At 48.5% G+C, this 13573-nt stretch overlaps 1 pseudogene; it reads left to right on the forward strand.

The window, feature by feature from the left end:
- The first annotated feature begins 11611 nt into the window (after nt 1–11611).
- Nucleotides 11612–12869, forward strand: LOC118664220 (annotated as a pseudogene).
- Nucleotides 12870–13573: the final 704 nt, after the last annotated feature.

Here is a 13573-nt window from a genome sequence, read left to right on the forward strand (position 1 = left end):
TTCCTCAGTGTCTTGCCTACCCATTCTAGAATCATGGAGGAAAATATGGAAGGCCACATACATGGTGGTGAGAGGAATGGCCAAAGAAGGGTTCTCGGGAGTCAATCCTTGTAAGGGTCCAGTTCCAAGGGCCGCTGCTTCAAAAATTTTAGGGTAGGTGGGTAGGATGGGCTTGGCTCCCTCCTCTAGTCCTGCACCACCCATGTCAGCTTGCCCCAACCCTCCCCTTTTAGCCTAAGTAACTTATTAACATTCTCATATCTAACCTTCTGTGTTTTCTCTATAATCAAGTAATCATTGACAGGCATTTAAATTATATGCAAATACACATATGCATGTCTCCGTGTTTTATAGAAATGGGATTATATTATATACACTTTCCTGCCTCTTGCTTTTTTTATTCAACAATACTTCAAAAAATCCCCCCTAAACAAACTGACATAGCTCTGATTCATTTATGATAGTATATAATATTCCACAGTGTGGATATTCCATAATTTATTTAGGCACTTGTCAATTGATGAACATTCAGTTTGTTATATTTTTTTGAAACTATAAACATGCTGCAAAAATACCCTCGCCCATATGCCTATAGTCTCTGGGACTTGTGTTTCTGTCAGATGAACACTGATAAGTGGAATTCTAGGTCAATGGATAGATATTATGTGTAATATGTGTACTTTAATAAAGATTACCTTTCCAAAAGACACTAATGTTTTACATTTCCACAAGCAGCTTATGAGTGTCTTTTTTGTTTTTACATTTTTCTTGTCAAACTAGAGAAAAGTGATTGGCTTCTGTACATTTATCTTGTGTCCAATAACCTTATAAATTTTTATTAATTCAAATGGTTGTTGTTTTTTAATTTGCTTCTTTGTTGTTGCGCTTATTTTTGACTTTTGTTTCTCTGCTAGGGGCTCTCGGGTTTTCTAGGTATACAGTCTTCTAATGGCCTCATTGTTGCCACAGCTCCTTTGATGCCCTCACCATGGTAGCCTCTGCTTCCATTCAGGCCTGTCCGTGCCCAGCCTGCAGCTAGGTTGCAGGGATCCACACTGCTCCCTGCTCCCCTAACAAAAAAAAGCTCCTTCTCCCATGTCCTCTCTTCCCAAGACCAGGGCTCCAATCCCGTCTCCCTGGTTTTCAGGAACGGAGCGGAGGTGGGGGTGGGGAGCTCAGAATCCCTGTTGCTCTGTTCTGCAGAGTGAACTTGTTCCACCCTAACTGGAATTCTGTTCTCCTCCTAGAGCAAAGGTTGAAAACTGGTGGCCTATGGGCCAGATTTAGCCTTCAGGCATGCTTTATTTGGCCCGCACAGGAGTTTATATAAATCTGGATTAGTTGCCAACATTTAAAAATTGGTAGAACTGTTTTATATGGGAACATATAAAATCTGTATTTCTGATTTTTCTTAAAATTCTGGAAAATCTAAAATGAGTGGCAGGAGATATGAAATTGCATCTCCCACTGAGGCTGTGAGCTACTCAAGGACAGAGGGGCTTTCTATCTTCTGTACCCCAGCACCTGACACCGAGCCTGGCTTCAGTTTAATTCCTTTCCTTCTAAATAATGCACAAGTTTCAAAAACATGTGAATGAAGAGCCCCACATTAAGGGTTCTGACCTTTATTGTGCCATGGACCCTTTGGCAGTTCAAAGAAGCCTATGGGTCCCTTTTCAGAATGAGGTTTTCAAATATATAAAACAAATAATACACATGATAACAAAGGAAAACAATTATATTGACAGCAGTTATCAATATATTTTAAAAAATAATTGTGACTTAGTAATACATGTTTTTTATTAACACACTAGAGGCCCAGTGCACGAAATTCATGCGGGGGGGGGGGGGGTGGGAGGGGAGGTCCCTCAGCCCGACCTGTACCCTCTCCAATCGGGAACCCTCAAGGGATGTCCTACTGATGGCTTAGGCCCGCTCCCCATGGTTCTCTGCTGTCTGTGGGGCCCGCTTGGCTGCTCCCAGGTCACCGCCGGCAATGGCCAAGTGAGCCCCTGCGCACATAGGCCCGGAGCAGCCAGGGGGCGGGACACCCACCCCGCCCCCAGCCACTCAGCGCTTGAACACGTGCGTGCTGCCCACAGGCCTGCCATCTTTGTCGGGTTAATTTGCATACTCACTCCTGATTGGCTGTGGGTGTTGCAGAGGGATGGTCAATTTACATATTTGTCTATTATTAGTATAGATTAAATAATGAGATCTAGTGGCAGGTCTAATAATTATTGTAATTTTGAAGCACTGATGATCATGAACAATATTTTGAGAGATCTGCAACAGCTGTAACAAGGCATGAAAACACCTGAGATTTCTCTCAGCAATGGGGCTGCTAATGTCACAGGGACTGGTAATACCACAGGAATTTGTGGCCTACGTTTATGACAGGAAGAGCTATTACATTTTAATTGCAGGCTAATGATGGAGATAAAGATGTAATTTTTTTCTCATCCAAGTTCACAGACCCCAAGAATTCTACCCAGGGGTCCCATGGATTTCAGGTCAAGACCCCTGTTATTAGGAGAAGGTGCTAATGGCAGCTACAGCGGAACCACAATAACAGAGAAACACAATCCCATAGAAACCACCCCAGTCTTGGGTGTTCTCAGGGCAGGATTGATGTGCAAATTAGATCACTGTTTCTGGAGGGCTCTTTGGCCATGTGTTCCAAGAATCTTAAAAATGTGCATTTTCCTTAACCCAGCAATTCTGCTTCTAGGAAATGAAGATGTAGCCAACAGAAAATTGAGTGTGAGGCTGTTTATCACAGCCAGGGGCACAGCCAGCTTTTGTGGGTCCTGAAGCTTACACCATTTAGAGGGCCCCAATTATAAAAAGAAGACAAAATTGTGAATATAAAATTGCTAGACCCTTTTTGGGCATTTGGAAGGGTCCTGAGGAAGTGAAGGACTCTGCAGCCAAAGCTTCACCAGCTTCACTTGAATTAGCCCAATTACAGCATTATTAAGAATAATCTAAAATTAGAAACAACTGGAAATTGCATCAGAGTTTGATAGTAAATCATAGTATATCCACACAAAGGAATATGACCAGTCATTTAAAATAACATGAATGTAGAGATGTACTTATTGACAAGATGCCCAAAACATAATATGAAGTGAAAAAAGGTAGGTCATAAAATACTAGAGGCCTGGTGCATGAATTCATGCACAGGTGGGGTCCCTCTGGGAGGCCTGCAGGGATCGGGCTGGAATCCACAGCACAATGCTGCCTGCAGCTCTTACCTGCTGCTCCCACTCATCTCAGCCCCACTGTGCCTGCCACGACCTCGCACCCAATCAGTCCCAATTGGAAGAGGCTCATGCTTCTGCAGCAGCACTCATGAGCCCTGCATCTGGCACCCTCACAAGGGGAGTGGCCTGCAGGATTAGGCTGAAACCAGCTCTCTGACATCCCCTGAGGGGTCCTGAATTACGAAAGGGGGCAGGCCAGGCTGAGGGACCCTACAGGTGCACAATCGGGCCAGGGAAAGACCAGGGGAGGGCTCCAGGGCGTGTCCAGCCCATCTTGTTCAGTCCGGATCGGCTGGACCCCAGCAGCAAGCTAACCTACCTTTTGGAGCATCTCCCCCCTGGAGGCCAGTGCATGTCATAGTGACTGGTCGACCAGTTGACTGTCTGCCCCTGGTGGTCAGTGCACATCATAGTGAGCAGTTGAGCAGCCTTAGCATATCATTAGCATATTACGCTTTGATTGGTTGTTCAGTTGTTCTGCCATTTGGTCTATTTGCATATTATCCTTTTATTACATAGGATGTGAAAGATCCCAGTTGTGTGACAATTACGTTAGTTATATGTAATGGGATGTTAAATGGGACTTCTCCTGTCTCAGAATGGCTACTCTCCCCCAGAACCTCAAAGGCAGCACCAGATGCAACCCAGCAAGACTCCGGCAGCGGTTGTGACATCCTCACCCTGTCACCTGCCTCAGCCTCAAGCAGGCACTGACCTGGCAAAGGAGGGTGGGTGCCGAGGCTGTCCCCGGGGAGACGTGTCCAAGCTGCGCGTCACCCTGCACGGCTCAAGCCAAGGGACCTGGAGCTTAGAGGACAGAGAGCCAGAGCCCACCTCGCCCAGGGGGAGGACCTGAAATGAGAGGATGGCGGGAGCTGCCCCAGTGATAGCCGAGGTGGGGGTGGGATGGCTGTGAGAGCGCCCTGTGCTTTCAGAGCTTGGCAGCAAAAGGAAAGAGTGTTTCCAAAAGAGGACCAGTTGGACACAGTGCCAGGTCGCTGGGTGTGAGCCATCCCAAAAGATCCCGGGCCAAGAAGTCTGCCGTTTGCCTACGGAAGAACTTCTCAGTTGGAGTGGAGGGGGCAGGCACAGGTGGTCAGCCAGAGGTGTGTCCCCTGAGCCCAGGAACCAGCAGGATGAGACCCCAAAGAAGGCGCCACAACCCCCAAAAGGTCTGCCTCCTGAGAGCAAGGGCCAGAGTTTGGGCATCTGCCACCCAGAGGTGTCCAATGCCAGTTGACAATGATTCTGCTCCAAACAGACCTGTCACTTTCCTTTACCTTCCCCGAGCCCCACTGAACCCTGAGCCCGAATCAAAGACGTGGACGCAGACCAAAGGAGAGACAGGCAATCCTTTCTCTCCCTGCCACCGGCTGCTGGACTGCGTCTGGCTGAGAGCCGTGGGGGAGGAGAGAAGCTCTGAGAAACTCAGCTTGTTTGTGTAATTGAGATGTAATTTCCATCTGGTAAAATCCCCCCACCTCATGTACGGTTCTGTGTTTTGATAAACACATACAGTTGTGTACCCACTGCCACAGTCAAGATGTAAAACGTTTCCATCACCTGAAAAGTTCTCTTGTGCCCCGCTGTTGTCAACTCCATTGTCTGTCCCCAGTCCTTAGCAACCTGTTTTTCTGCTATACGTCTTCCTTTTGCAGAACGCCGTGTAAATGAAATCCCACAGTACGCACGCAGCCTTTTCCGTCTGGGCTCTTTCCCTGAGTATAATGCACTTGACAGCACTGATTCCTTCCTATTACCGAGTGGTAGTCCATTGAGTGGAGGTACCACAGCTTGTTAAACATTCACCTCCTGAAAACATCTGAGCTGTTTTTTTGGCTGGAATTATAAATAAAACTGCTAAAACATTCACATATAAGTTTTGGTGTTGGCCTAAGTCTTGGGCCAATACCTGGGAATGGGAGTGTTGGGTCTTGCGGCAGGTGTTCGTTTAACTTTCAAAGACACTGCCAAACTGTTGTCCATTTTTAAATTCCCATCAGCAAAGTACAAGAGTTCCAGTCGCTCCTCTTCCTCACCAACACTTGGTATTGATATTATTGTTTTTAATCCATTTCATAGGAGTATGGTAGGAGACTAAAGACTTTGTTGTTGCTGTTAATCCTCACCTGAGGATACTTTTTCTATCAATTTATTTTATTTTATTTTTTTTAGAGAGAGTAGGAGGGAGGGAGGGAGGGAGGGAGGGAGGGAGGGAGGGGAGGGAGAGAGAGAGAGAGAGAGAGAGAGAGAGAGAGAGAGAGAGAGATGTGAGAGCAGTCCTTTATCAGATATGTCCTTTGCAAATATTTTTTTCCAGAGACTGAAGTTTTCTTTGAATTCAACTGGATTTTTTTAAAAAACTTCTAGTTTTGAAATAATTTCAAACTGTCAGAAGAATTGTGAAAATAGTACAATAACTCCCATATATCCTTCACCCAGACTCACCAACTGTTAGCAATTGTTAACATTTTGTGTTGTCACCTTCTGTCTCTAGATACACACACGTTTCCCCCAAACCATTTGGGAATATGTTGCATCATTACCCAAACATTTCAACATGTATTTCCTAAGGGGAAAAAGACATTCCCTTACACACCATAGTAGAGTTATCAGTTCAGGAAATAACACTGTTATTATCTAGTCCTCAGGCCAGATGCAAATTTCATGAAATGCTTCAACAATGTCCTTCCTAGCACTTTCCCTCTGATCCAGGGCCCACTCCAGGATCATGTCTTGAGTCTTCTTTAGTTGGGGACGGAGCCCGGTTTCTCGTTGTCTGGTATGACACTGACACTTTAGATGAGTCTGGTTTTCAATCTGAGTTTGGTATTTCCTCTGTCAGGTTCTGCCCTTTTTGACAGAAATACCACAGAAGTGGTGTCTTTCTCAGATCACCACATCAGGAGATCTTTATACTCCACTGAGAACGGCTTTTAACATGCATTTGGGGGGGGGGGGCGTGGAGATATGCTGGAAGGAGGATACTCACCTAAAAATAGAGTTGGGAGGATGTCAGGGGGTTTTACTTTCTCCTTTGACTTATGCGTAGAGTGGCCTTTGCCCAGCAAGCATTTAATCCAGTCACCCACCATCTCCAAACTCTGCCCTCTTACCCGCTTCAAACTAGACCGTGGCCTTCGATGCTCCCGGGAAAGGAGGTCACAGTCAAAAGGTAAAGAATATTACACAATGGAATCTTTGTCTTCTGAATTTGTAATATCCCAGGTCCTCCCACCAAAGGGATTATCTAGGGTCATTTTTTTACTGAATGCAATTTTCACTTCCTACTCATGAGGTCCAATGACACTGTATTTTCAGAGTTTTTATAAGGTCAACTCATACGATTTGTGAGTGATAAGAAAAAAAATGATATTAAAAAAGGTGAAACGTCATCTGCTTCCATGAATTGACATTTTGAACTGCCCCGGGGGGGGGGGGGGGCTCTTTTTGTTGTTGTTGTTTTGTTTTGTTTTTTTGCTCTCTCACCAAGACTGACAGCTGTCAGAGAGGGGCAGGGGGTGGGGGGACTTTTATGTCACTGTAGACATCATGGAAATTCTCAGTGTGGCATCTTCAGAAGGAGGAGGAGCTTGGAGGCCGGCACCTCAAAGGGGAAAATACCTTCAAATCAGTCAACAGGCTGATGTTTCTTCCTCCTAAATGCCTCTCATCTCTCCATCCTCATGCCCCTGAGGGTTCGGCTCTCACCTGGATTGTGGCCTTCCCCACAGACTTCTTGGTCTCCCTGTCTTCAGGCTGTCCTGTGGCTGAATAATCTTCCCAGGACCTGTTCTGTTTCCTTCTCATGGCTCCCCACTGTCCCACTGACTCCCAGGTAAATAGGTTCCCTGAAACACTGACAACATTCACGTGTCCCACCCTCGGGTCCCACCCTGCTGCTGCCCCTACCGGTATCCCACACCCTAGCCAACCGTGGGTGCCCACCCACCCCCGCATTGCCCTTTCTGGCCTAGGTGCCTTTGTCCATGCCGCTCTCCTCCCTGGAAGGCCTTCCCCTGATAGCTCTGCCTGTCCAAACCTGGCCGCCCTTCAAAGGCAAGCATCCAAGTTACCTCTTTTAAGAAGTCTTCTGCAAACCTTTGCTGAGTGGCTCCTATGGGCTAGGTGCTGTGCCGGGCCCTGAAGAGACAACAATGAGAGTGACACGGGCCTTGTCTCCAAGGGGTTCACAGTCCATCAGGGAGTGAAGAAATATACACACGTAAGCAAGGACACAAAGGTTGAATTAGAAGGGAAGGTTAGAAAAATGATATTGGCAGCAACAATTTTAAAAAGTTGCTTCTGTAGGTGGTGTATTAGTTTTGCTAGGACTGCCAGAACAAAAGACCACAAACTGAGGCAGAGGTGGGGAGCTTAAAAATACAGAGATATATTGTCTTAGTTCTGGGGGCTGGATGGTCAAGGTCAAGGTGTCGGGATGGCTGTCCTCCCTCCGAAGGTGTAAGACAGTGGTTGACAAACCGCGGCTCGCAAGCCACATGTGGCTCTTTGGCCCCTTGAGCGTGGCTCTTCCACAAAATACCATGTGCGGGCGCGCACATACAGTGCGATTGAAACTTCGTGGCCCATGCGCAGGAGTCGGTTTTCGGCCTGGGCGAGTCTATTTTGAAGAAGTGGCGTTAGAAGAAGTGGGGGGTGTTGGTCAGTTGGGTGACAGGAGACGCGGCGAGGGGGAGGTACGTTGTTTTGAGGTACGTTCGCTGAGGTCTCCCATCCACACTCGTCTATCTGAAACAAGTATACAAGACGATTGTGGATGGGAGAGTTGGGAGGGGTCGACCTCAGCGAACGTACCTCAATCAGATTGAGGACGTTTTTAGCAAAGGCCAGCTGAGAAGTACCCTAATTAAGTTAATAACAATGTACCCACCTATATAGTTTAAGTTTAAAAAATTTGGCTCTCAAAAGAAATTTCAATCATTGTACTGTTGATATTTGGCTCTGTTGACTCATGAGTTTGCCGACCACTGGTGTAAGTTAAGGGTCTGTTCTTGGCCTCTCCCCTAGCTCCAGGGGTTCCCCGGCTTGTGCAGCACAATTCTAGTCTTCACAGGGAGTTGTTCCTGTGCATATGTCTTTGTGCCCAAATTGCCCCTTTTTATCAGGGCACCAGTCATGTTGGCTTAGGGGTCCCACCCTACTTCAGTATGATCTCCTCTTAACTAATTAACATCTGCCACCAAATAAGGTCATACTCTGAGGTGCTGGTGGTTTGGACTTCAACATATGAATTTTTTTTTGGCAGGGGCAGGAGAGGTACAAAATTCAACCGATAGCAGGTGAGTAGAGGCCAGAACCCAAAGGACACGGATGAGCATGGAAGGCTAGAACTGGAGGCACAGGCTCAAGCTACAGTCACCCATGGGAGGAAGGCAGCTGTGAGGTCAGAAGAGGGATCTGGGGGAAACGTAGAAGTGGCTCACGGGATTTAAAACGATAAGCTATCTCTGTGTGGCATGCACTGTCAAATCTTCCATGTTCCCACGAAAGCTACCTCTGCTCTATACAGTGGAGTGGGGGAGGGGGTTGCAGCTGTGCTGGCTCAAAGCCAGGACAAGGTCAAACCAGCACTGCCCCCAGGAGGCCAGAGCTCCTGGGTCACATGGGCTAACCCACAGCATGGAGGAGATGGGGCAATCCTGCCCGAGGGAGCAGAGCGAGGAGGAGACTGGGGCAGCAGCTTTGTGAGGGAAGAAAGAAGCAGACATAACGTTGCATTTGGCAGCAGACTTCCATATGTATTCATTTCTGAGGGCACATTTGATTCTCAGAAACATCTTGTATGGTAGAAATTAGTGTCCCTCTTTTACTGCTGAGTGTCACACGCTGCACCAAGGCCTGTGTCATGCTGATTTTGGAGGAACCCAAGCTAAGGCCCTAGCGGGAATGAGGAGGAACCCTTCCCAAGGAGGCCATTCTGAATGGACTCAGAGCCAAACATGAAGAAGCCAGCAAAACCGAATGGGTTATGGACCACTGACTAGGGTCTTGCTTTAGAGGTGAAGTTGGAGAGGGAGGCCTGGGCATATCTCAGAGGTTGGCGAGTTTGGGCTCTACTTAAGTACAGAAGAGACATGCGTGGATTTGTATTTCTGAAGGGCCACTTTGGCTGCTGAATGGAGGATGGATTGGCCGGAGCAACACGAGGGTCAGGGCGATCAATCAGGAGACCATTGTCGTAACTGAGTGTAGATTCGAGGCCCAGACGAGGGCAGTGGCGATGGCCTGGAGAGAAGATGACAGGGTCCAGGGCAGTTCAGAAAGTGGAACTGCAGGACTTGGTCAGAACCTGGATAAGTCAGGGTTTGGAGGCGGAGAGAGGTGAGGGGGAGACTGTCAGGGCTGACGCCAGGCTTCTGGTGTCTTTCCCTGATGGAGGGGACCTGGGGAAGAGTAAGGAGGAAGGGGACATGTTGGGCATCAGCTCTCGTGGTTCACAAAGGTCTCTGGAGCATGTGGAGGTCTGTGTGTGGTGCCCAGGAGGGCGGTTGGGCTTGAAGCAGAGGCATCTACCTAGTGACCTCAGCCATGTCCCTCCTTTCAGGGCCTGTCCCTGCTGCTGAACCAAGAGGGTTGCTCGGGGGGACCTCAGGGTCCTGCAGCAGAGGAAGAGCCTCTGCTGCTTCTCCTCCCCCGACTCCAGTACCTTCTTCACCCCCAGCTTGGAGGTGGAAGCAGACAAGCCGAGTCCAGACCTCTACTCTGCCAAGGCCTACCACCCCCCTTTCCAAGCAGGACACTGTGCTTCCACTAGACCCTGGGCCCAGCAGGTCAGGCCTGTTCCAGGAGGTGGGAGATTTGGAGGGACCCGGTCTCAGACTTTGGAAACCTCCCTCTCATTGTCTTCACAGCAGTACCAGCGCCCAAATAATTTAGGGGGCCCAGGGGAAAGCCGACTTTACTAAGTCACTGCCCTCCCTCTGGCAGGAGTGGATGAGGTGGGGGGACATCCCAGTGGATATGGAGAGCAAGGCAGCAAGATGGAGAAGGGTCCAGCTCAGTCCTGGCCAGGATTCCAGCAGGAAACAGAACCACTCAAGGTGATGGGCTGAATGAAAAGATGGGCATGGCGAAGGGAACCAACAGAAGGGGAGGAGCACGCCATTGGCAACAGCAGGACACAGTTACCTTCCTAGGTCTGCAGGGTCCCGAGGCAGCAATGGTGTGTTCCTTCCGGAGCCAGGCTGGCCCTTGGAGCCATAACATCATAATGTAGCGCCTGCCAGCACTATGGCCCCACAGGGAGGAGCAGGGGGACCAAATGCTTTGACCTCTCCCCTCTTGCTGGTCTCCCGCCACAGCCTCTTGTTGGCCGAACCTAACAGAAAGGTGATGCATCCACAGAAGGCAGCCTTCCAGGACACAGAGGGGACAGAGGACAGACCTGGGGCAGACAGAACAGCAGCTCCCTGTGGGATCTGGGTGCAAGTGCCAGCTACATTGCTTTCCAGATGTTCAGGGAGTTTTGTCACATCTTCATTTTCCTCATCTGTAGAGTGAAATAACAACAGGCTAGACGTCTAGCTACTCAATTTCCCTCCCATTGTCACTCCCATGTATTTTATTCAGCAGCAGGCAGCCCCACCCCATGTACACATAGGCATGCCCACAGCACCCCAATGTTCACATGGGATTCGATGCCTTTTGCAGCATCTTAGTGTGCAGTGCTTGTAGTCTGAGGACCTGGGTCAGCCCCATATCCTCCCTTTACGTATCTGAATCTTGATTTACTCACCTATTTAAAAAGTCACCGTAAAAAAAATGTTCATCTTTATCCTTTTTACCCACATCCTTCAGTACCCTTCCCCCATGTGCCCTGAGATGTCCCTTCAGGAAAGAGCTGGATGCACTAACGAGCATGTATAAGCAACTCCAAATTCTTGCAAGGCACTGGGAGGACAAACCATGAACGAGGCAGCGAGTTTACAGGGTATATCTTACTCATATCTGCATCACTGGTACCTCCTCCTCATGGACAGAGGATAAACGTAGAATGGCTAAACTCTCGCCCTGTGTGTCTGTGTTTGGGGTACTGAGACCAAGCCTGGCTCACAGAAGGGGCTCCCGTGTGTGTAATCTGTCCATAAAAGGATTACTGGATTCAGTGGGGCCCAAAGGCCATATCTGGATGTGAGGTTCATGACCCAGGGAAGCCCGAAACAGACCCCCGGGGCAGGATCTCCCACTTTGCATGTAAGAACTCAAGGCCTTGGCAGCAGCTGCAGCCAGCTGGCACCAGGTCCCGGCGAGAGTTATTGTTTGGCCCAAACAGGAAGCCGCCCGAGGGGAAGTGTGGCCTCGCCTCACTGAACCCCTGAAGAATGGCCCCCGAGAAGCATGGGGACGTGCAGGCGGGCACGGGTAGCGTTGCAGCTGCACCCAGCCTCAGGCCCGGCAGTGGACCTCAGTTGACCCCTGTGGCCTGGTGCAGCGAGGACAGGGCTGGGAGCCAGGAGACTGGGTTCTAGTCTTGTGTGACCTTGGGCATGTCACTGCCCTTCTCAGGGCATATCTCCTCATCTGTCAACTGATGGATGTGAGCTATGCTTTTGCAGCTGAATGGATCCCCATCTGGCTATCTCGTTGATCCCTCTGGCTGCCTGCTGCCTCATGTCATCCAATGCCAATGAGGCTCCTGGAATGACCGTTTCCCACCAAAAGAAGGGAAACCTGATGGCTCCATAGCTCCTCACAATCAGTAAATCTCCATCTCATTTCATTTGAACCCCCAACAGTTATATCAAGAGGTAAAGGTGGGGCCCTCTCGCCGCGTCACCAGGAGCCAGCCGCCCCGGCCTCTCCTCTCCCTGCCGAAGCCCAGGGAACAGAGTGGGAAGCGGGACCGTGTTCTGACACAAGCTGACGGCCCTCGATTACCACAATCCAGCCGGCTTCAACTGCAAAGATGAAACAGAATTTAGAAACTTTATTGTTTGGCTTGAAGACCAGAAAATCAGACCCTGCAAGATTGAAGACAGAGGTCATTTAAGAAACATCCACAGCAGTGGCTGGCCCAAGTTCTTGAAAAGCATGTCACAGATGTTAGCTGTCCTTTCAAGATTCAAGATCGACAAGAAGCAATTGACTGGCTTCTAGGTTTAGCCGTTGGACTTGAATATGGAGATGCCGCGGAAAAATACAAGGACTCAGTAATCTGATAATACAAAAAATGCTGACAATGCAGCTAAAAATGCAGAGCCACTGATCAATTTGGATGTCAATACTCCTGATTGTAAGGCTGGTGCAATGGCTTTGGCTAACCTTCTTCAGATTCAGCGTCATGATGATTGCCTGGTAATGCTTAAGGCGATTTGCATTTTGGTCCAGGAGCGCCTGACACAGGATGCAGTTGCTAAAGCGAATCAAGCAAAGGAGGGATTGCCTGTTGCTTTAGACAAGCATATGCTTGGTTTTGACACAGGAGATGCAGTTCTTAATGAAGCGGCTCAGATTCTGTGACTGCTGCAGATAGTAGAGCTCAGGGAGCTACAGACAAAAGTTACTGAAGCCATAGTAGCTGCTCAGGCAATTATTGCAGACCCAAAGGCAGACCACAGACTGGGGGAAGTTGGAAGATGAACCTGTTAGGATCTCAGCCTCTCACCTATTTAGTACAGTTGGGGACCATGCAGACCCTGGTATGTGTTTCGAAATCAAACATCACATTTTCAAGGGAAGAATCCCAGAAAATGGACTATGTTTTAGCGATTTACCATCATTGCTTTTTCTTTAATAAAGTTTGAGAAAACAGGGGGGAAAAAGATGTGAAGGTGGGATTCATGGTTCCATCTCACAGAGGAGGGCACAGAAGCTCTAAGTCAGGATTCGAACCCACACCCCTGGCCTTTATCCTGAAGCTCTTGGACAGCCTCATTTGATGAATGACTGAGTGAATGTTCAGGCTGCAGAGGGAGATGGCCATCCACCACTGCGAGGTGACTCTAGACCAGTGATGGCAAACCTATGACACGCGTGTCAGAGGTGACACGCAAACTCATTTTTTGGTTGATTTTTCTTTGTTAAATTGCATTTAAATATATAAAATAAATATCAAAAATATGTCTTTGTTTTACTATGGTTGCAAATATCAAAAAATTTCTATATGTGACACGGCACCAGAGTTAAGTTAGAGTTTTTCAAAATGCTGACACGCCGAGCTCAAAAGGTTCGCCATCACTGGCCTAGACAGAGGGCCGCCAGCAGGGCAGGCGCTGTGGAAACCCAGAGGAAACAGCAGGCCCCCTGTCTGAGGGAGGAGCTTGACTGGAGGCTGGCAGCCTGAG

Source organism: Myotis myotis, unplaced genomic scaffold, assembly GCF_014108235.1.
Source record: "Myotis myotis isolate mMyoMyo1 unplaced genomic scaffold, mMyoMyo1.p scaffold_m19_p_10, whole genome shotgun sequence".
Lineage (NCBI taxonomy): Eukaryota > Metazoa > Chordata > Mammalia > Chiroptera > Vespertilionidae > Myotis > Myotis myotis.